Below are 22,399 nucleotides of genomic sequence, written 5' to 3' on the forward strand. Positions count from 1 at the left end.
TAGTCCCAGGTACTTCAGAGGCTAAGGCAGGAGAATGGCGTAAACCCGGGAGGCGGAGCTTGCAGTGAGCTGAGATCCGGCCACTGCACTCCAGCCTGGGCGACAGAGCGAGACTCTGTCTCAAAAAAAAAAAAAGAAGAAAAATAATAATAATAAAAATAAAAAAATTTTAAAAATTAAGTACTAAGCTAGCTAAATAACCTTCTTGGAAGGTTTAAAAACACAATCGATATAGAAAATGGTTTCCCTCTAATCTCAACCTTACATAAATGGAACAGGTGAAGGAGAGAAGATAGACAATTTCTTTAGCAGCATATATGGCTAAATCCATCAACCACCAACTGGAGAAATATCAAAATTAACCATTTGATAAACCAAAGATAACAATTTTAGGGTTACAGTAAGTAAAATATTTTTGAAACACTTCAAAAACTTTTAACCATAAACTAGAAGAACCATCTCTTCATTGTAAGAAAGAAAGGACTAGGCCGGGCGCGGTGGCTCAAGCCTGTAATCCCAGCACTTTGGGAGGCCGAGACGGGCGGATCACGAGGTCGGGAGATCGAGACCATCCTGGCTAACACGGTGAAACCCCGTCTCTACTAAAAAAATACAAAAAACTAGCCGGGCGAGGTGGCGGGCGCCTGTAGTCCCAGCTACTCAGGAGGCTGAGGCAGGAGAATGGCGTAAACCCGGGAGGCGGAGTTTGCAGTGAGCTGAGATCCGGCCACTGCACTCCAGCCTGGGCGACAGAGCGAGACTCCGTCTCAAAAAAAAAAAAAAAAAAAAAAAAAAAGAAAGGACTAACAGAAAGTAAGACATTTAAACTAAACTGATTTTCAGTCCTCTTAGAACAAAATGAAAAATAATGGTTAATTAGCTAAGCTTTGTGCTCTAATCAAACTAATTACAGTGATTTTAAATGGCAATAGCCCATGTGACTGGGCAGCTTGACAGTTCAGAATACTTTTGCAATAATTTTTTAACACAAAGACACTAAAATGATCCAGTCATACAATGTTCATTTTATGCATTCTGCATCTCTTTGCCAATCTTGTAGCTAAGGATCTTGTTCCAATCAATCTTAGTGCGTGTAACTGGCAATTGTCGATGTAAGGCTTTGACAGTAGTGTCCGACATTGTCTGATAATTCTCACTGACGGCAGTCTGGTACTCATTTTCTGCAGCTTCTACAATCTTTGTAAATTCTTTTGCTGTTTGCACTTCATTAGACACTGTTAGGGAATCTTGTATATCTTTATGACGCACTAGGTGAACATTACCGTCTTCATAATAATGAACCTGAATTTTCAAGATGCCAGCCACTTGAGTGGTTGGAGGAGTGATTGTAAACCTCCATTCTGACCTCCGGCGACCATTCCAAAAGTTTTTTGCTGGGAACTGATGGCTTTCCATGCATGCAGTAGTGGTTTGCTGTCCATCTATTTTTTGCCATACACAGTGCAGGCTCCATTCGGGTAATGTTATTTTACGTAAGCTCGCAGAGCAGTTTCTACTGAAGTTCTCCATGATTCAATTGCATTTTCTACTTCACAGGGTCTTGGATCAGTTGCCTCCTTTCTTAAGTGATCAAATTTAAAACAGATTCTGTTCTTTGGATCCAAAAACTTTCCATTTCCTGAATCGCCATGTTTTGTTATCAGTATCTGATATTCATAACCTTCCATTTTTACACAAGTAAACTGCTCCGAGTTATACTGTGCACGGGCTGCTTTTTCTCTTCTTTCATCAGATAACTGCGCCTCCAGATCCGCCATCTTCCTTCTAGCGACAAACTCGGCGGGGGCGGGGGCGGGGGCGGTGGCAGTGGCCACCTGACTTAGTTCCCCGCGGTGCTCCGCGCCGCGCACCACCCCTGGAGTTTTATTATTACTCAAATCAGCCTCCTCAAAAATTGGAGGCTGAGGTTTTTCAAGGACAGTTTGGGGAAAGGGCGGGTGGCTAGGCAATAGGTGCTTGCTGCCGATTGGCTCCGGGTGCAATCATAGGGGTGTGGAAAACGGTCCTCGTGTACTCAGTTGCTTCTGGGTGGAGCCACAGGAGCAGCTGGCCGGTCCACGTGGAGCCATCGGTTGTCAGATATACAAAAAGACATCTCGGGCCGGGCGCGGTGGCTCAAGCCTGTAATCCCAGCACTTTGGGAGGCCGAGACGGGCGGATCACGAGGTCAGGAGATCAAGACCATCCTGGCTAACACGGTGAAACCCTGTCTCTACTAAAAAAATACAAAAAAACTAGCCGGGCGAAGTGGCGGGCGCCTGTAGTCCCAGCTACCCGGGAGGCTGAGGCAGGAGAATGGCGTGAACCCGGGAGGCGGAGCTTGCAGTGAGCTGAGATCCGGCCACTGCACTCCAGCCTGGGCGACAGAGGGAGACTCCGTCTCAAAAAAAAAAAAAAAAAAAAGACATCTCAAAAGGCCAATCTTAGGTTCTATCCTAATGATGTTATCTTGCCCAGGCTGGACTGCAGTGGTACTATCTCGGCTCACTGCAACCTCTGCCTCCCGGGTTCAAGCGATTCTCCCACCTCAGCCTCCCGAGTAGCTGGGATTACAGGTGTGTGCCACCATGCCGGGCTAATTTTTGTATTTTTAGTAGAGATGGGGTTTCACTATGTTGGCCAGGCTGGTCTTGAACTCCTGACCTCAAGTGACCCTCTCATCTCAGCCTCCCAAAGTGTTGGGATTACAGGCATGAGCCACTGCGCCCGGCCTATATCTTTTTGTAAAATAATCGTTTTTTAAATAAATAGAGATGAGGTCTCTGTATATTACCCAGGCTAGTCTCCAGCTCCTGGGGTCAAGAGATCCTCCTGCCTTGGCCTCCCAAAGTCCTGGGACTACAGGTGTGAGTCACCGTACCTGGCCGGAATTGGCATATCTCATGACCTCCGGAATAATGGCTGCAGTCGTTCATGTCTACACCTCTAGTGGTCTCTCATTAGTGTTGTAGAAAAAAACTGGGTTCTTTCCTCACAATCATGAAAGATTAGGCTCACAGACACTTTGAAGGGCGAGAAGGGTAGGGTTTATTGTTTGAAAAGAAACAATTAAAAAAAAGGGAACAGGGACTCTCAGCAAAGCAAGAGTCCTGCTAGCAGGCTTCCCGCCTCACAGATTGAATCCCAGGTTACCACCAAGGAACAGGAGAGGCCAGGTTCCTCTCCCCTGCAAAGGGTGCAACTTCCCATGGCTCTACCCCATTCTCTCCCCGCTCCGCCACCCCCGTTCTCCCAGTGCCTTCATAAAACCGATCATTCTTTGTCCAAAAGGCTTTCTACTTTGGTCATTTCTTAGGTCTTCACTCTCTTGTGAAGATCCTCATGTGCACATAAAATTAACAAAACTTGTAGCTGGGCTTGGTGGCTCACGCCTGTAATCCAAGCACTTTGGAAGACCAAGGCAGGAGGATCGCTTTAGCCTAGGAGCTCAAGACCAGCCTGGGCAACATAGGGAGACTCTCTACAAAAAATACTAGCTGGGTGTGGTGGTGCGTGCCTATAGTCCCAGTTACTCGGGAGGTTGAGGTGGGAGGATTCCTTGAGCCCAGGAATTTGAGGCTGCAGTGAGCTGTGATCACATCACTGTACTCCAGCCTCGGTGACAGAGCCAGACCCTGTCTCAAAAACAAACAACAACAGAAAACTTGCATGCTTTTCTCTTGTTACTCTTTCTTGTATTTAATTTGGTTTCTAAACCCAGCTGGATATTCCACTGAAGAACTAAGACAGTGTTAATCCAAAATTAGAGACTGAGCCAAGGGTCTCACTCAGTTCATTGAGATTTGTTGAGTGAGAGTTTGAGGTCACACCCAGGAGAGACAGGTCACAGAAACATCCGTGGCCCATGCTCTCCAAAGCAGTTTTCAGAATTTACAAATGTCTTAAAGGGAAGAAGGCACCTAGGAAGAGAGGGTTAGGAGGTGAGGCACTTAGGAAGATAAGCTTGTAATCAGCCTTGTCAGTGTGAAAAACCTAAAAGACTGTAGTTTTAGGGGTTAGACTTAGGTTGCAAACCTGAAGTTATGCTTAATATGTCCTTGTTTTATGGGAGGATCTATATATCTTGAAAGGTTTAGGGCCCAGCAAAGAATGTATGAGCAATTTGTGAGGGCAGCCATGAGACTTTTCACCTCCTCATGGGAGTCTGGCTACTGTATAATGCTTCAGCACAAGCCTGTGAAGCAGCAGCTCTCCGCCTGGGAAAAGGTTGGTGTTACTGCATGACTCAGTCTCCAGGCTTCACTTTGGCATAAAGAGTTTTGGGGTCCTGAGATTTTTCTTTTCCTTTACAATGGATTAAACGGATCATTAGGCTCCATACAGGACCCATCGTCCACCTTCAACAATTATTAATGCCAGGTGAGGGGTCAGAGCTCTGGCTTCGGAAAGTGATCGGCTTGTGGATTGGTAAGAAGAATTTACTGGCCGGGCGCAGTGGCTCAAGCCTGTAATCCCAGCACTTTGGGAGGCCGAGACGGGCGGATCATGAGGTCAGGAGATCAAGACTATCCTGGCTAACACGGTGAAACCCCGTCTCTACTAAAACATACCAAAAAAAAAAACTAGCCGGGCGTGGTAACGGGTGCCTGTAGTCCCAGCTACTCGGGAGGCTGAGGCAGGAGAATGGCGTGAACCCGGGAGGCGGAGCTTGCAGTGAGCCGAGATTGCACCACTGCACTCCAGCCTGGGTGACAGATCAAGACTCCGTCTCAAAAAAAAAAAAAAGAAGAATTTACTAACAGTATAGGTTTGAAAAAGGAAAGTTTTAAATTAGTCGGGTGTGATAGCGCCTGCCTATAATGCCAGCTACTCGGGAGGCTGAGGCAGAAGAATCGCTTGAAGCCGGGAGGCGGAGGTTGCGGTGAGCGGAGATCATGCCTGGGCAACAACAGCGAAACTCCATCTCAAAAAAAAAGAAAGAAAGAAAAAGGGAAGTTTGGTTAGAAAGAAGGAACCCTGCAGCAGAGTTCAGTGGAGGCCTCAGCAAGACAGGACAGAGTGCATCACAGCGGACTTTTAGATAGGGATATATATGGACCTAAAGTAGGAGCTGAAGGGTAATTTGCACGATACATGATTACATTTTTAGACATTTGGTGCCTTGATATCAGCAAGGGTTGAACAATGAGTTTCTGCATGCATGCATTCCGGAGATGTATAGAAATTCTAGTTACTTACACATTTTAACTTGAAAAGAGGCCTGGAACCAGGTGCCTTTAGATAACAGGGAAACCTAATTACTTCTGAATTCCCCAGAGAAGGAGTTTTTGTCTCTGGAGGTCTACTTGATGGTCACCAGGGGATTTTTGCTGACCTCAATTAACATTTAAGAACATGGGGCCGGGCGCGGTGGCTCAAGCCTGTAATCCCAGCACTTTGGGAGGCCGAGACGGGCGGATCACGAGGTCAGGAGATCGAGACCATCCTGGCTAACACGGTGAAACCCCGTCTCTACTAAAAATACAAGAAAATTAGCTGGGCGAGGTGGCGGGCGCCTGTAGTCCCAGCTACTCGGGAGGCTGAGGCAGGAGAATGGCGTGAACCCGGGGAGGCGGAGCTTGCAGTGAGCCGAGATCGCGCCACTGCACTCCAGCCTGGGGCACAGAGCAAGACTCCGTCTCAAAAAAAAAAAAAAAAAAAAAAAAAAAAAAAAAAAAAGAACATGGAGGAAGGCCGGGCGCGGTGGCTCAAGCCTGTAATCCCAGCACTTTGGGAGGCCGAGACGGTCGGATCACGAGGTCAGGAGATCGAGACCATCCTGGCTGACACGGTGAAACCCCGTCTCTACTAAAAAATACAAAAACTTAGCCGGGCGAGGTGGCGGGCGCCTGTAGTCCCAGCTACTCGGGAGGCTGAGGCAGGAGAATGGCGTAAACCCGGGAGGCGGAGCTTGCAGTGAGCTGAGATCTGGCCACTGCACACTCCAGCCTGGGCGACAGAGCGAGACTCCATCTCAAAAAAAAAAAAAAAAAAAAGAACATGGAGGAGCCAGGCGCAGTGGCTCGCACCTGTAATCCCAGCAGTTTGGAAGGGAGAGGCAGGCAGATGGCTTAAGCTCAAGAGTTTGAGACCAGCACGGGCAACATGAAACCCCATCTCGACAAAAAACACAGGTCCGGGCGCAGTGGCTCAAGTCTGTAATCCCAGCACTTTGGGAGGCCGAGGCGGGTGGATCACGAGGTCAGGAGATCGAGACCATCCTGGCTAACACCGTGAAACCCCGTCTCTACAAAAATTCAAAAAATTAGCCAGGCGTGGTAGCTGGCATCTGTAGTCCCAGCTACTCGGAAAGCTGAGGCAGGAGAATGGCGTGAACCCTGGAGGCGGAGCTTGCAGTGAGCCAAAATTGTGCCACTGCGCGGCAGTCTGGGCAACAGAGCAAGACTCCATCTCAAAAAAAAAAAAAAAATCAGCTGGGTATGGTGGCATGCACCTGTAGTCCCAGCTACTGGGGAGGCTGAGGTTGGCAAATCATACAAGCCTGGTAAGGTAAGGCTGCAGTAAAGCTGTGATTCCAGCCTGGATGACAAAGTGAGACCGTGCCTCAAGAAATATAGAATATGGAGAGCCTGGCATAGTGGTTTACGCCTGTAATCCCAGCACTGTGGGGGGCTGAGGCAGGCAGATCAAGAGGTCGAGTTCGAGACCCAGCACTTTGGGAGGCCAAGGTGGGAAGATCCCTTGAGCAGTTCTAGACCAGCCCAGGCAAGATAGTGAGATCCTGTATCTAAAAAAGAAAAAAAATGAAATTAGCCAGGCATAGTGATGCGCGCTTGTGATCCTAGTTACCCAGGAGGCTGAGGTGGATTGCCTGAGCCCAGGAGGTCGAGGCTACAGTGAGTCTATATCGCACCACTGCACTCCAGCTTGGGCAACACACCAAGACCCTGCCTGTCAAAAAACAGAAAGAATATGGGAGAGGAGTGATTTGGGAGTCAACCTGATGTCCAAATCCAATTCCACCACCAATTAGTACCAGTGAGAGGTGAAGCCAGCTGGACTTCCTGGGTCTAGTGGGGACTTGGAGAACTTTTCTCTAGCCAGCTAGAGGTTTGTAAAATGCACCAATCAATGCTCTGTAGCTAGCTAGAAGTTTGTAAAATGCACCAATCAGTGCTCTGTAAAAATGCACCAATCAGCACTCTGTAGCTAGCTAGAGGTTTGTAAAATGGACCAACCAGCACTCTGTAAAATGAACCAATCAGCACTCTATACAATGGACCAATCAGCAGGACATGGGCGGGGACAAATAAGGGAATAAAAGCTGGCCCCTACCACCAGCCTGCAGCAGCAACCCTTTGGGGTCTTCTTCTGTGCTGTTTAAGCTTTGTTCTTTAGCTCTTTGGGTTCGTGCCACCTTTAAGAGCTGAAACACTCATGGCAAAAGTCCACATCTTCGTTCTTTGAAGTCAGGGTAGACCACAAACCCACCAGAAGGAACCATACTCCGGACACACCAGGACCCTGAGTAAGTAGTTCAGTCTCTGCGTTTAAGTGAGAATAATACCTCTCACCTGAAGGGACTGTGCTGAGGAGTAAATGAAATTAGGTAGCTCTAAGACACTAGTTCCATGTCCCAGGCAAAGAAAATGCTCAATGAATAGTAATCGTGGCTACAGACAATGTAGCAATGTGTGCTATGGGCTAAGAGTGTAGGTTTCCTGGACTTGAATCTCAGCTCCTGCTGCTTTCTTGCTGCGTGATCTGGGATAAGTTACTGACCCTGTCTGTGCTCCGGTGTTTTCATGATAGTACCTACCACATAGGTGTTTATTCTGAATACACGAACTCTTTTAATTGTAACATTCAGAACAGTCCATGACAGATTAGTGAGGGCTCAGTAAAGGTGAGCTTTGCCCCTGATAACACAACCTGTTGAATTCTATTTGATTTGGCATGTATATATATAGAGAGAGACAGAGTCTCGCTCTGTTGCCCAGGCTGGAGTGCAATCGCACGATCTCAGCTCACTGGCAGCCTCCGCCTCCCGCGTTCAAGCGCTTCTCCTGCTTCAGCCTTCTGAGTAGCTGGGATTACAGGTGTGCGCCACCAGGCCCAGCTGATTTTTGTATTTTTAGTAGACATGGGGGTTTCACCGTGTTGGCCAGGTTGGTCTCGAACTCGACCTCTTGATCTGCCTGCCTCAGCCCCCCACAGTGCTGGGATTACAGGCGTGAGCCACAGTGCCCGGCCTAATTTGGCATTTTATAAATTCCATTCACATCTGTAAGTATCCTCCTTCTGAAGTGGAATCCTAGAGTCTAAAGTGTAACTCAGACCAAGTTTACAGCACCAAGCTGGGTGCGGTGGCTCGCACCAGTAATCCCAGCACTTTAGGCGGCAGAGGTGGGCGGATCATTTGAGCTCCGAAGTTAAAGACCAGCCTGGCCAACATGGCGAAATCCCATCTCTACTAAAAATATAAACATTACCCGGGCAAGGTGGTGGACACCTGTAGTCCCAGCTACTAGGGAGTTTGAGGCAGGATGATCCCTTGAGGCTGCAGTGAGCCGTGATCATGCCTCTGCACTCGTCTGCGTGATAGAGCGAGACCCTATCTCAAAAAATGAAGTCCGAGGAGTCCCATTCCCACAGGAAATGTCAGATCTGTGGACCCAATAGTTACGGGTTCTGTTTGGCTCGCTTGTGGATATTACATTGTTCACAGGACACCTAAAAAAGCTTTTAGGTTGACATTACCTTGAAAAGCTGGAGAGACAAACCAGGAGAGGCTGCGAGGTGCCCCTCCCCCACTACCTGGAGAACAAAAGGAATCCCAGATCTTGAAGACCTTTACACTGCTGTGGAGGCTTCTTTACCTGAGCCTTGTCAGCTGGAAACCCTGGAGTGGAATATACGGGAGCTCCAGGATTCGTGAATGACTCCATCCCATTACCGAATACCCACTCAGTGCTGAGCACTGGGGATGGCAGAATGCAGTGTACGCAGCTTTCCCTGAGTGACCTTGGACTGCACACTTAACATACATAGGTTTTCTTTTTGTGAAGTGTATAAACCAAAAATAAAATTCTAAGCGCCACCCCTCTCCACCCCCAATCCCGCCAACCATCTGAATGGACTTCTTTCTCCTTGGCCAGGGCGCTGTTAATTTTTTTTTTTTTTTTTCCCCTTGAGACGGAGTCTTGCTCTGTCACCCAGGCTGGAGTGCAGTGGCATGATCTGGGCTCACTGCAACCTCCGCCTCCCAGCTTCAAGCTATTCTCCTGCCTCAACCTTCCAAGTAGCTGGGACTACAGGCACGTGCCACCACGCCTGGCAAATTTTTTGTAATTTTTTTTTAGTAGAGACGGGGTTTCACTGTGTTAGCAGGATGGTCTCGATCTCCTGAACTCGTGATCTGCCCGCCTCAGCCTCCCAAAGTGCTAGGATTACAGATGTGAGCCACCGCACTCAGCTTTTATTTATTTATTTATTTATTTAAGTTCTGGGATACATTTGCAGAATGTGCAGGGCTGTTACATAGGTATACATGTGCCATGATGGTTTGCTGCACCTATCAATCCATCATCTAGGTTTTAAGCCCCGCATGTGTTAAGTATTTGTCCTAATGCTCTCCCTCTCCCCCCCTTGACCCCCATCCCCTGACGGGCCCTGGTGTGTGATGTTCCCCTCCCTGTGTCCATGTGTTCTCATTGTTCAACTCCCACTTATGAGCAAGAACATGCAGTGTTTGGTTTTCTGTTCCTGTGTTAGTTTGCTGAGAATGATGGTTTCCAGCTTCATCCATGTCCCCGCAAAGGACGTGAACTCATTCTTTTTTATGGCTGCATAGTATTCCATGCTGTATATGTGCCACATTTTCTTTATCCAGTCTATCATTGATGAGCATTCAGGTTGGTTCCAAGTCTTTGCTATTGTAAATAGTGCTGCAATAAACATTTGCATTTGTTGGTGGGAGTGTAAATCAGTTCAACCATTGTGGAAGATAGTGTGGCAATTCCTCAAGGATCTAGAACCAGAAATACCATTTGACCCAGGAATCCCATTACTGGGTATATACCCAAATGATTCTAAATTGCTCTTAAAATTTAACCTGTCAGGCCATGATGGGAAGTAGGGGTAGGACATGCCTTATTAAACCTCTCCAGTATTAACATCAACACAGACCTTTAAGTCTAATAAGAAGCATTTACAACCTATTCTTTCTGAAGCCTACTACCTGGAGGCTTCTTCTGCAAATAACAATTTGGTCTCCACCATTATTTATCTCAACCCAGACATTTCCTTTCTATTGATCCTAATGGATTGTTAGATAAAGACCAATTGTCAACCAGAAAATCTTTTAATCTATCCATAGCCTGGAAGCCCCCACTTCCAGTTATCCCACCTTTCTGAACCAAACTAATGTATTTCTTAAACGTATTTGATTGAAGTGTCATGTCTCCCTGAAAGGTATAAAACCAAGCTGCATCCCGACCACCTTGGACACATGTTCTCAGGGCCTCCTGAGGGCTGTGTCCTGGGCCATGGTCACTCACATTTGGCTCTGAATAAATCTCTTCAAATATTTTACAGAGTTTGACTCTTTTCATCTACAGGCGTGTTGCGGCCCACAATACCATACTCCAAGATGAAGGTCTCAGAAGCAGCTCCAGAAATAAGTTTTTCTCTGACCTTCTGCTCTTTTGTCTCTAGCCCCTTGTTCCCCCACAGGCTAGGATAGAAACTAGAACCTTTCCCCAAGGCAAGCCATAGAAACCAGAGCCCCTCTTCCCCATGGCGAGCCATAAAACCCAAAAATATTGCTCTAATCCTGGCCCCTTTCTGTGTAAAAACTGGTCATAAAGAAATTAACCTGCCTTGTTTGACTGCAGGTCATAACACCTCCATTCCAGAGAGAGTCCTTCCCCACACCCAGAAAAAAGGGACTGCTGCAGAGACAGGCCAAGAAGAATCTACATGGACAGGGCTTGCTGGGTTTCCCCACTCAGGCTGTTAGCGCTACATCACACCCTTTTTGTCCAATCATATTTCTATACAGCTGTCCATACTTCGTTGAACCTAAGCAAAAAAAAGGACAATCTCCTGTGAAAGGAAAATAAATCTTCCCCAAATCACTAAGCCAAAGGGAAAAGTCAAGCTTGGAATGGCGTTGGGCAAACCTGCCTCTCATTCTATTCCTAAATAAGATAGCTACAAAGATTAAAAAAAAAAAAAAAAAAAATACTACATACCTCCTTCACAATTTGCCCACAAGGAAATTCCTTGTGGACAAAGGACAGAACTCAAAACTCAAAGTCATCCCTCTGCTCACATGGGACAAATGCATATCTGATGGCTTCTTTTGCCTTGTTGTTTCACACTAATCCAGACTAAGGCATATTCCTGTAAACTGTGCATTCAGTAAAAGGCTAATCGATACTCAAAAGAATGCAACTGTTTATATCTCATCTACCTATGACCTGGAAGCACCCCCCCACACACACACACAACTCTGAGTTGTTCTGCCTTTCCAGACCAAACCAATGTATTAAATACATCTTACATACATTGATTGACGATCAAGTCTCCCTAAAGTGCTTAGAACCAAGCTATGCCCAACCACCTTGGGTACATGTCATCAGGACCTCCTGAAGCTATGTTACAAGTGCCTTCTTCACCTTGGCAAAATAAATGTTCTAAATTGACTGAGACCTCAGGAGTTCAAGACCAGCCTGGCCAACATGGTGAAACCCCATCTCTACTAAAAATTCAAAAATTACTGGGGCATCGTGGCAGGCGCCTATAATTCCAGCTACTCCAGAGGCTTAGGCAGGAGAATCTCTTGAACTCAGGAGACAGAGACTGCAGTGAGCTGAGGTCATGCCACTGCACTCCAGCCTGGGTGACAGAGTCAGAGTGTCTCAATAAATAAATAAATAAATCGACTGAGACCTGCCTCAGATATTTGGGGTTCATACTCTGCTATATCTTGGGTTTTCATTTTGCAGTCTCCTGTGTCACATAAAACTATGACCAAATAAATTTGTGTGACTTTTCTCCTATTTGCCTTTTGTCAGTTGGTTTTTCAGCAAACCTTGGTTTCTAGAGTCTCTTTCAAATCTTGCCTTTTGTGATTATGTCATGAGTGGTGCAAGGTTAGCGATAACCAGGTCCATGCATATTTGTGTCTTTCCACTGTAAACCAAAAAGTATCCAAGACAAGTCTTCAACTTAGAAGTGTATTTTGCCAAGGTTAGGGACATACCTGGGAGACAGGTCTGTGTGTAACTGCCCGAGGGGTTCCTCCTGCCTCCTGCATAAAGAAAGAGCACAGCATTGTAGTAGAGAAAGAGTTTAATAGACACCAGGCCGGCCTTACCACATGGGAGATGGAGTTCATATACAAATCATCTTGTCCTAAGCTCACAGGTTAGGGGTTTTTCAAAGACAGTTTGGGGGAAGCGGTGGGAGTGGCCAAGTATCAACAGATACTTGCTGCTGATTGGTTGGGGGGGATGAAATCATAGGGGTTGAAGTTCTCCTGTGAGCTGAATCTCTTCTGGGTGGGGCCACAGGAACAGGGTTGGCAGTCCAGGTGGAGCCATCAGGTCCAGGTAGAGCCATGGGCATCGGACATACAAAAAAACTGGAAATAAATCTCAAAAGGCCAATCTACAATAGTGTTATTTGCAGGAGCAATTGGGGAAGTTGCATCTTATAACCTCCGGAATAATGGCCGATCCCGTTTTTTTTCTTTTCTTTTTTTTTTTTTTTTGAGACGGAGTTTCCCCCTTGTTGCCCAGGCTGGAGTGCAGTGGTGCGATGTCGGCTCACTGCAACCTCTGCCTCCCAGGTTCAAGCGATTTTCCTGCCGCAACCTCCCTAGCATCTGGGTTTACAGGCATGTGCCACCATGCCTGCCTAATTTTGTATTTTTAGTAGAGACGGGGTTTCTCCATGTTGGTCAGGCTGGTCTTGAACTCCCGACCTCAGGTAATCCACCCGCCTTGGCCTCCCAAAGTGCTGAGATTACAGGCACCAGCCACTGTGCCCGGCCTGGCTGATCCCTTCATGTCTGCGCCTTACCAGGACTCAGGTCGCTCCAGTGAACCTGATGGCCTTCCATTAACTTTACAAAAGCAGTTGAGTTTGGGGCAAAGCCGATTATCATTTAAACTATAGCCTAAATGTCTTCCAAAGTTATCGTGGCCCAATAGCCCAGGAAAAATTAAGAGAAAGGGGAAGTGAGGGTTGAACAGTTAGCTTAGCTTACTGTTACAATTTTTCTCACTGATACAATTTTTGCAAAGGCAGTTTCATGTGCCTTTCTCCAAAGATGATTTTTGAGGGTTTCCCTATTTAAAGGGGAAAAGCAGGCTGGAGGAGAAAGGGGAGTGTGTGGTCATATTACTGAATCCACATGTTGCAAGAGAAAAGGAGCAGGTAGTAGAATAGTCAATTACATACTCATCTTGCACTCAGCAAATCAGCACTTTACATAAGATAAGGTGAGCAGCCGGGCGCAGTGGCTCATGCCTGCGATCCCAGCACTTTGGGAGGACGAAGTGGGCAGATCACCTGAGGTCAGGAGTTCAAGACCAGCTTGACCAACATGGAGAAACCCGTCTCTACTAAAAATACAAAATTAGCTGGGCGTGGTAGTGCATGCCTGTAATCCCAGCTATGCGGGAGGCTGAGGCAGGAGAATCACTTGAACTAGGGAGGCAGAGGTTGCAGTGAGCCAAGATTGTGCCATTGCACTCCAGCCTGGGCAACCAGAGCAAAACTCCATCTCAAAAAAAAAACAAAAAACAAAAAGATAAAGTGAGCATAGAGTAACTCTCTGCACAGATATTTAACCTTTTTTTGGTTTCTTTTTTCTTTAGCTTTCTGCATAACTCAGCTTTCAGCTTCATTTTTTCCTTCTGGTACAGTGAATTGGGGTCCCAAGTTTTTATTTTCTTATCACACCATAATGTCAGGCCTTTATTGATGCTGTTTCCATCACAAAAGCCACGAGCTACAGGGAGTTCCCAAGGAGGCAGTTCTCCTCAGTACTTGCCATTCACTTGGTAGTCAGAGTCGCAGGCACACAGGCTCGAGCCACCCCACAAGTCCATCAATATTGCAAACCATACATAATAGTATACTTAATATAGAATTGTTATAGGTTAAACAGGCCACAACAAACAAAGTCATATTTAACATCAAGAGGAAAAACAGAAAGGAGAAAATGTTAATGAACCAGTCTAGGGGGAGCGAAGGATAGTGAAGAGTCCTGGTCTGGGCCGGGCCATCAGTCAGTCTTGCAAGAAAGAGTTTTTGGCAGGTCGCCGTGGCTCATGCCTGTAATCCCAGCACTTTGGGAGGCCAAAGCAGGCAGATCACAAGGTCAGGAGTTCAAGACCAGCCTGGCCAACATAGTGAAACCCCATCTCTACTAAAAATACAAAAAATTAGCTGGGTGTGGTGGCAGACACCTGTAATCCCAGCTACTTGGGAGGCTGAGGAAGGAAAATCGCTTGAACCTGGGAGGCGGAGGTTGCAGTGAGCCGAGATCACACCATTGTACTCCAGCCAGGGTGACAGTGTAAGATTCCATCTCAAAAAAAAAAAAAGTTTTTGATGGCAGGGCCTTGGGTGCAGATGTGGAGTTCTTGTCACTCATGATAAGTGTCAGTCAAGACACTGGTGTTGAAACAGGAGATAGAAATTATTTAGGCAGATAGTGAGGGCAAAAGAGTCCTTGGCAGAACTCCTCTCCTAACAAAAAGCAGCCCAAGAAATTTTTTTTTTTCCCTAACAGAGAGCAGCCTGAAAAATCAAGCTGCAAACATAAATAAGGAAGCTGGAAACTTGCATGGGGGAATGCCGGCAGCTGCGCCAATAGAAAAGGGCTACCTGGGGGCCAGGCACGTCCACCATGGAAGCTCCACCTTCCCATTTTTTGTCAGCATGTGTACAGTAAGAAAGAAATAGGCAACATGGCACAGCTCAGGCAGAGAACCCACCTGCATAATAAAAGACTGGCTGGGGGCTGCCAGAGATTTGCACCCTATGCAGATGGGTGGCAGATGTAGGATACTTGGTCCTAACCAGTTTTTCATGCCCTATGTAGATCAGACACCACCTTCACACTAGCTCATCTATAAAACCCCCTGCATTTCACCACTGATCAGCAACCCATTTTTTCAGGACACCTCTCTGTAGCAGAAAGCTATTCTCTTTCTTTTGCCAATTAAATTTCTGCTCTTCACCCCTCACTCTTTGTGTGTCTGCATCCTTGATCTCTGTGGTCATGAGACAAGGTTCAAGCAATTCTCCTGCCTCAGCTTCCTGAGTAGCTGGGATTATAGTACACACCACCATGCCTGGCTAATGTATGTATTTTTAGTAGAGACGAGGTTTCACCATGTTGGCCCGGCTGTTCTTGAACTCCTGACCTCATGATCCATCTGCCTTGGCCTCCCAAAGTGCTGGGATTACAGGTATAAGCCACCGTGCACAGCCAGGCCTGCTCCTTTAGAGTCATAGAGCCCTCTGGTGACAACTGACAGTTGGAAAGTTGTGCTTATTTGTGTCTTTATCTGGTTGGATATAGCCTTTATCTTTTTTTTTTTTTTTCTTATTAAGCAAAACATCTTATCCTTGTTGGCAAAGTGCCCTGTGAAATATAAAATGGAGTCTTTTTCTAAGATGGAGTTAGTTGGGTCAAGGGTGCTCTACACAGATTATATCTTTATTATTATTATTATTGTTATTTTTAGAGACAAGGTCTCCCTAAGTTTCCCAGACTGGTCTTTAACTCCTGTGCTCAAATGATCCTCCTGCCTCAGGCTCCTGAGTAGCTGGGACTACAGGCATGAGCCACTGCCTCCGGCTATCTAGTTCTATTTTTGATCTGAACTTCTTCTATTTTAATAATGTGATTCTTTTGCCAAAACAACAAGGGAGAGAGATATATGAGAGCCTAGGGCTTCTGCAGAGTGGCCCTCCTCTCTGCCAGCACATCTGCCCACACCACCTCCTGCACACAGATGTTTACAGTCGCCAGAAACCACAGCACTTCCGCCTGCTTCAGACAGCGTGGCCAGCTCATCCCACTGACCTCTTGCTTTGTTTATTACAGAAAAAAAGCAAACACCCGACTACCACCAAAAAACCCTACCACCAAGGTCCCAGACAGGCTGAACCCATAACCTCAGGGAGGGAGGGCAGCCTGTGGTGAGGGGAATCCCAGTGGCCTGAGGAGGGTTTGGCCACCCCCTGACCCCGACAGGAGCACTGTGAATGAACTGAAAAGGGGGCCCTGTACCCCGGTGCTGACCTTTTCATCCCAGTGCCTGGTTCTACCATGGTGTAAAATGACTTTCTTTCTTGTCAGCTGCATTTACAAAATAATGCTGCTAAAAAGGTCAATTATAACCATGAAAAAGGAAGCTGACCAGGTGTGGGCAATTGGATTGGATTCTGGTTTCTGTCATCCACTGCCCCGCTTCCTAGAAGGGGACTGTTTATCCCCACCAGCCATGAGATGTATGGTGCCTCCCGGGCAAAGAGTGCGCCTTTCCTGCCCTGCTGTCCGGCCTGGCCATGTGGGTAGGGCCCATGAAACATGGTGGAGGTGACACAGGCCAGCTCCAAGCAGAGGCTCTAAGCATGTACACCAAAAAGTATCCAAGACAGGTCTCAATCAATGGAGAAGCTTATTTCGCCAAAGTTAATGACACACCTGAGAGACAGGTTAGTGCCTTTCTCCAAAGATGATTTTGAAGGTGTCAATATTTAAAGGGGAAACTGGGCTGGAGGGAAAAGAGGGCATAGTTATTCACATGTTGCAAGAGAAAAGGAGCAGGGAAGGGGACAGTCAATTATGTATTCATCTGACACTCAATAATCAGGACTTTATATAAGGTAAACACAGTAGCTACCTGTGGAGATTTTTTTTTTTTTTTTTTTTTTGAGATGGAGTCTTGCTCTGTCACCACGCTGGAGTACAGTGGCACGATCTCGGCCCACTGCAGCCTCCGCCTCCCAGGTTCAAACAATTCTCCTGCCTCAGTTTCCCGAGTAGCTGGGACTACAGGCGTATGCCACCACCACACCTGGCTAATTTTTTGTATTTTTAGTAGAGACGGAGTTTCACCATGTTAGCCAGGATGGTCTCGATCTCCTGACCTTGTGATCTGCCCACCTCGGCCTCCCAAAGTGAGGGACAGGCGAGAGCCATCGCACCTGGCCACCTGTGGAGGTTTCTAACCTTTCACCTGTAGCTACCTGCTTAGGAACAAAAGGAAAGGCAGTGGATTGCATGATGCAGCGTTCAGCTTAATTTTTTTCCTTTCGGCACAATGAACTGGGGTCCAGAGTTTCTATTTTCCTTTCACAAGCGCCATTGCGTTGCTTTCTGCAGCTGTCCTGCTCCCTGCCTCAGGGATACCTAGTTCCAGACAGGGGCTCCTCCTTCACCTTGAGTCCTGGAGTGAGAGATCACAGGGGCAGAGCTGCAGGCACCAACATATAACGTGAGAGCAAGCAACAAGCCATTGTTGTTAGAAGCCATGAGATTTGGGAGTTGTTTGTTACCTCCTCGAGATTGTAGCACTGACTCCTGCTGATATCCAGCCTGTAGACTTGCCCTAAACATTTCAGACGTGACAGCCCATGCCTTACAATAAAACTCTCTCTCCCTCCACCCACCAACCTCCAGAACCAATCCCGGTGTTACTGTGTTCCCAGGTCGAACTATGCTTATGTTCTGTAAGGCCCTGGGTCGCTGCAGCTTCTGCTGTAGGGTGCAATGGGGATGTGAGGCAGGACTGTGAGAAGCTGGGTGCCCCCAGCTGGTGCTTGAGAGCCTTACACCGCTGAGCTGGAACTCATCCCCACACTCCTGGCCCTCCTCTCCCTGAGCCCCCATCCTCTCATGTCTTACACAACCCCCACCAGGCCTGTGATCCTTTGCTGGTTTTTTTTTCTTCTTTAAGGCTGTCCTTAGTATGATTTATCCCAACTTCATCAATGTAAAAACAAGTGTATTGATTAAAGACTTATCAGCAGCCTTTCCCCTTTCAAGAAGTACTTATCCCTTGAGTCTCTTCTTTCCTTCTTTCCTTCTCTCTCCCTCCTTCCCTGCTTCCCTCCCTCCCTTCCCCTTCCCCTTCCCCTCCCTTCCTCTCCCCTTCCCTTCCCTTCCTTTCTGCCTTTTCCCCTTGCCCACTCTTTCTCATCTTGTTTCTCGTTTCCACAAATATGCAGACAGTGAACACAGTGGGAGAGAGAAAGGGCCCACTCTGGGAAGCCATGGCAAGGCACAAGGACAGGAATCAAGCCAACCGCATGGTGTGGAAGGTCAGGAACAGGTGCAGACTCAGCAGCCTGGTCAGAGGCCCGGAGGGCAGAAGCAGGGCCTGGTAGTGTTCGAGAGGCTTGTTGGGAGGTGAAGCACTTCACTGACACAGGACGTGGGGAAGAGTTGGTGATGGGGTGGGAAGAAAGTGATTTGGGTGTGAGATGTTAAATTGAAGGTATCTGTGGAATGCCCATGTGGACAGACTGAGAAGGCAGAAGGAAGTTAGGATCCACAGTTCAGGAGAGCGGTGGAGAAAGGCACTGTGGTTTGGGTGAACCTCAAAATCCCAGAGAGAGGTGAATCCCTGCAGGAGTGGAAGAAAAGTGATGAGTGACAGGAGATGTGCTGGCTCCATGCTGGGGAAATTCCAGCATTCAAAGGGATGGCAGGTAAAGAGGTGCCAAAAAAGAGGAAAAAGGGGGACAGGCGGGGCAGTCCATCTCCAAGTTCCAGAGAAAGAGAAGAAAGAGACAGAAAGGCCGGGCGTGGTGGCTCATCCTTGTAATCCCAGCACTTTAGGAGGCCGAGGCAGGCAGTTCACCTGAGGTCAGGAATTTGAGACCAGCCTGGCCAACATGGTGAAACCTCATCTCTACTAAAAATACAAAAAATTAGCCAGGCTTGGTGGCTTGTGCCTATAATCCCAGCTACTCAGGAGGCTGAGGCAGGAGAATCACTTGAACCTGGGAGGTGGAGGTTGCAGTGAGCGGAGATCGCACCACAGCACTTCAACCTGGGCGATAAGAGTGAAACTCTGTCTCAATTAAAGAAAAAAAAAAGGATAGATAGAGAAAAGAGAGAGGATAGAAATAATAGGAAAAATGCCAGGCGCAGTGGTTCACACCTATAATCCCAGCACTTTGGAAGGCTGAGGAGGGCGGATCACAAGGTCGGGAGTTCAAGACCAGCCTGGCCAACATGGTGAAGCCCCGTCTCTACTAAAAATATGAAAAAAAAAATTAGCTGGACATGCTGGCGTACACCTGTAATCCCAGCTACTCTGGAGGTTGAGGCAGGAGAATTGCTTGAACCCAGGAGGTGGAGGTTGCAGTGAGCCAAGATCATGCCACTGCACTCCAGCCTGGGTGACAGAGTGAGACTCTGTCTTGAGGGGGGAATAAAAAAAGAAATAATAGGAAAAATATCCCTAAGTTGAAGAAAGGCAAGAATCTTCAGATTGAAAGGGTTCAAGTGTCAAGCAAGATAAAGAAAAGCCAAAAACAAAATCAGACACAGCCTGGTGATGCTGCAGCACTCTAAGGATAATGAAAAACTTCCCACATGTTTCTGGAGAGAGGAAAACAGGTCATCTGCAACTAGCATCAAATTTGTCATCAACAATATTGGGTTCTAGAAGATGTCTAAGATATTGAAAGAGCGTCCTCCAAGTTCTCAGGGAGTTTTGATGCTATAGATGTACACCCGCATGCATTTTCTGGGGGAAAAACAGGTTCAAGGACATACTCCAGCAAAATAAAATAGGAATTCACAAACAGGAAATAGTGAAATTAACTGAAGAGCACAATGTGGAAAAACAATCCGAGAATGACAGTTGTCCACAGACCAGCAAAGTTAGTGGTTCAATTAGAATAGCAAGTCAGGGAGTTTCATTAAAAAATTATTTCAAGAAGAAAGTGGATTCCAGTCAACAAATAATGTTTATGAAAGAGGATGGTCTTGGCCGGGCGCGGTGGCTCAAGCCTGTAATCCCAGCACTTTGGGAGGCCGAGACGGGCGGATCACGAGGTCAGGAGTTCGAGACCATCCTGGCTAACACGGTGAAACCCCGTCTCTACTAAAAAATACAAAAAACTAGCTGGGCGAGGTGGCGGGCGCCTGTAGTCCCGGCTACTCGGGAGGCTGAGGCAGGAGAATGGCGTAAAAACCCGGGAGGCAGAGCTTGCAGTGAGCTGAGATCCGGCCACTGCACTCCAGCCTGGGCGACACAGCGAGACTCCGTCTCAAAAAAAAAAAAAAAAAAAAAAGAAAGAGGATGGTCTTTATCTCTCCATCAATAAAAAAGCCAGAGAAGCAAACAAAACTCCAGGAAAAACAAAAGGTTATGTAAGTTGTGGCCCATATATGAACAAGCTCTTTCCCTTTCCCTTCTTTTCTCTTCTTTTCTTTTTCGAGACAGGTTCTCTCTGTGTTGCCTAGGCTGGAGTGCAATGGCGCAATCTTGGCTCACTCCAGCCTTGACCTCTAGGGCTCAAGCCATCCTCCCTCCTTAGCCTCCCAAGTAGCTGATGGCATGTGCCACCACGCCCCGCTAATACTTGTATTTGTTGTAGAGATAGGGTTTTGCCATGTTGCCCAAGCTGGTCTCAAACTCCTGGGCTCAAGCGATCTGCCCGCTTCAGCCTCCCAAAGTGCTAGGATCACAGGTGTCAGCCACTGTACCCAGTCTATTTTTCTTAAGTGAGGTCTAATGTACACATGGAAAAATACTCAGATTTTAAGAGTAGCATCCAACCATTTTATCAAATAATCTAAGTAAAATGTAGCATTGATATTAATTTCACCTGTTTTTTTTTTTTTTTTGTAATGTGGCTACTAGAAAATTTTAAAATATATCTGTGATTCATGTTGTATTTATTTTGAGATAGAAATACCCTCTTTTAACATACACCCCTATCAAGACAAAGAATATTTCATCACCCCAGAAATTTGCCTCATGTCCCTTCCCAGTCAATCCTCCTCACCCCAAAGCAATTGCTGATCTGTAAGAGGCTAATATTGAGAAACAGATGAAGTGTGATAACTGGGTGTCCATTCCACCCAGATTCTTAGAATGTCTCCTTCAAGCAGCACAAGTGCAGTGCAAAGAATTACATTTAATTCCTTATGGATCTCTTTTTTTTTTTTTTTTTTTTTGAGATAGAGTCTTGCTCTGTTGCCCAGGCTGGAGTGCAGTGGCACAATCTGGCTCACTGCAAACTCTGCTTCCCGGGTTCAAGCAATTCTCCTGCCTCATCCTCCCGAGTATCTGGGATTATAGGCACACACCAACAAGCCCAGCTAATTTTTGTATTTTTAGTAGAGGCGGGGGTTTCACCATGTTGGCCAGGCTGGTCTCGAACTCCTGACCTCAAGTGGTCTGCCCGCCTCAGCCTACCAAAGTGCTGGGATTACAGGCATGAGCAACCGCGCCCGGCCACCCATCACAACTTTTCGTCCTAACATTATAAATAATATTTATGGGTGTATTGGTTTCCTAGGACTGTTGTAGCAAATTACCACAAACATAGTGGCTTAAATTAACAACATACCATTTATTCTCTCACAGTTCTGGAGGCCAGAAGTCTGGAAGCAATGTCTTGACAGGCTGCTCTCCCTCTGAAGTCCTGGAGAAGAATCCTCTCTTGCCTCTTTCAGCTTTTGGTGGCTCCAGACATTTTTTGGCTTGTGGCCACATCACTGTAATCTCTGCCTCTGTGGTCACACTGCTTTTTCCTCCTCTCTGTATCTTCTCTGTGTGTCTTTTATAAGGACAGTTGTCACTGTCTGTATTCAAGCCTTACTTGGCTAATCTAGGATAATCTCATTTTGAGATTTTAAATCAATTATATCTGCAAATATCCTTTTTCCAACTAAGGTCATATTCACAGGTTCTAGAGATTAGGTCATGGACATGTCCTTTGGGGGACCACCATTCAGCCCACTACAATTGGTTTTCTTTTTCTTTTTTTTTGTCCTAGACAGAATCTCATTCTGTCATCCCGGCTGGAGTGCAGTGGTGCCGTCTTGGCTCACTGCACCAAGATGCCTACCAGGTTAAAGAAATTCTCCTGCCTTAGCCTCCTGAGTAGCTGGGATTACAGGTGCACACCAAGCCCAGCTAATTTTTGTGTTCTTAGTAGAGACGGGGTTTCACCATTTTGATCAGGCTACTCTGAAACTCCTGACTTCAGGTGATCTGCCTGTCTTGGCCTCCCAAAGTGTTGGGATTACAGGCATAAGCCACCACACACAGCCTACACTTGGTTTTCAATTCCTAACGCCCATATCTCAATGGAAACGTGAACCACATAGGTTATTTTCTTTTATTTATTTTTATTTTATTTTATTTTATTTTATTTTATT

General features: G+C 46.7%; 2 long non-coding RNA genes and 1 pseudogene across 3 annotated transcripts in view; 1 reads left to right on the forward strand and 2 right to left on the reverse strand.

Moving 5' to 3' along the window:
- Window positions 1-22,399, forward strand: part of LOC135971895 (uncharacterized) — a 144,713-nt gene that overhangs the window by 97,793 nt on the left and 24,521 nt on the right. The gene's annotated exons all lie outside the window — the stretch shown is intronic.
- On the reverse strand, window positions 911-2,422 carry LOC123574475 (F-actin-capping protein subunit alpha-2-like; annotated as a pseudogene).
- On the reverse strand, window positions 9,438-21,796 carry LOC123574476 (uncharacterized). 2 transcript variants are annotated; one of them, XR_010588257.2, is made up of 3 exons: window positions 21,586-21,796; window positions 12,230-12,277; window positions 9,438-9,991 (listed from the first exon to the last, which is right to left on the reverse strand). It is a non-coding gene; the product is annotated as an uncharacterized lncRNA (long non-coding RNA). The 2 variants fall into 2 exon arrangements; XR_012415339.1 differs by lacking the exons at window positions 9,438-9,991; window positions 12,230-12,277 and adding an exon at window positions 12,301-12,523.

Source organism: Macaca fascicularis, chromosome 7 (assembly GCF_037993035.2).
Source record: "Macaca fascicularis isolate 582-1 chromosome 7, T2T-MFA8v1.1".
Classification (NCBI taxonomy): Eukaryota; Metazoa; Chordata; class Mammalia; order Primates; family Cercopithecidae; genus Macaca; species Macaca fascicularis.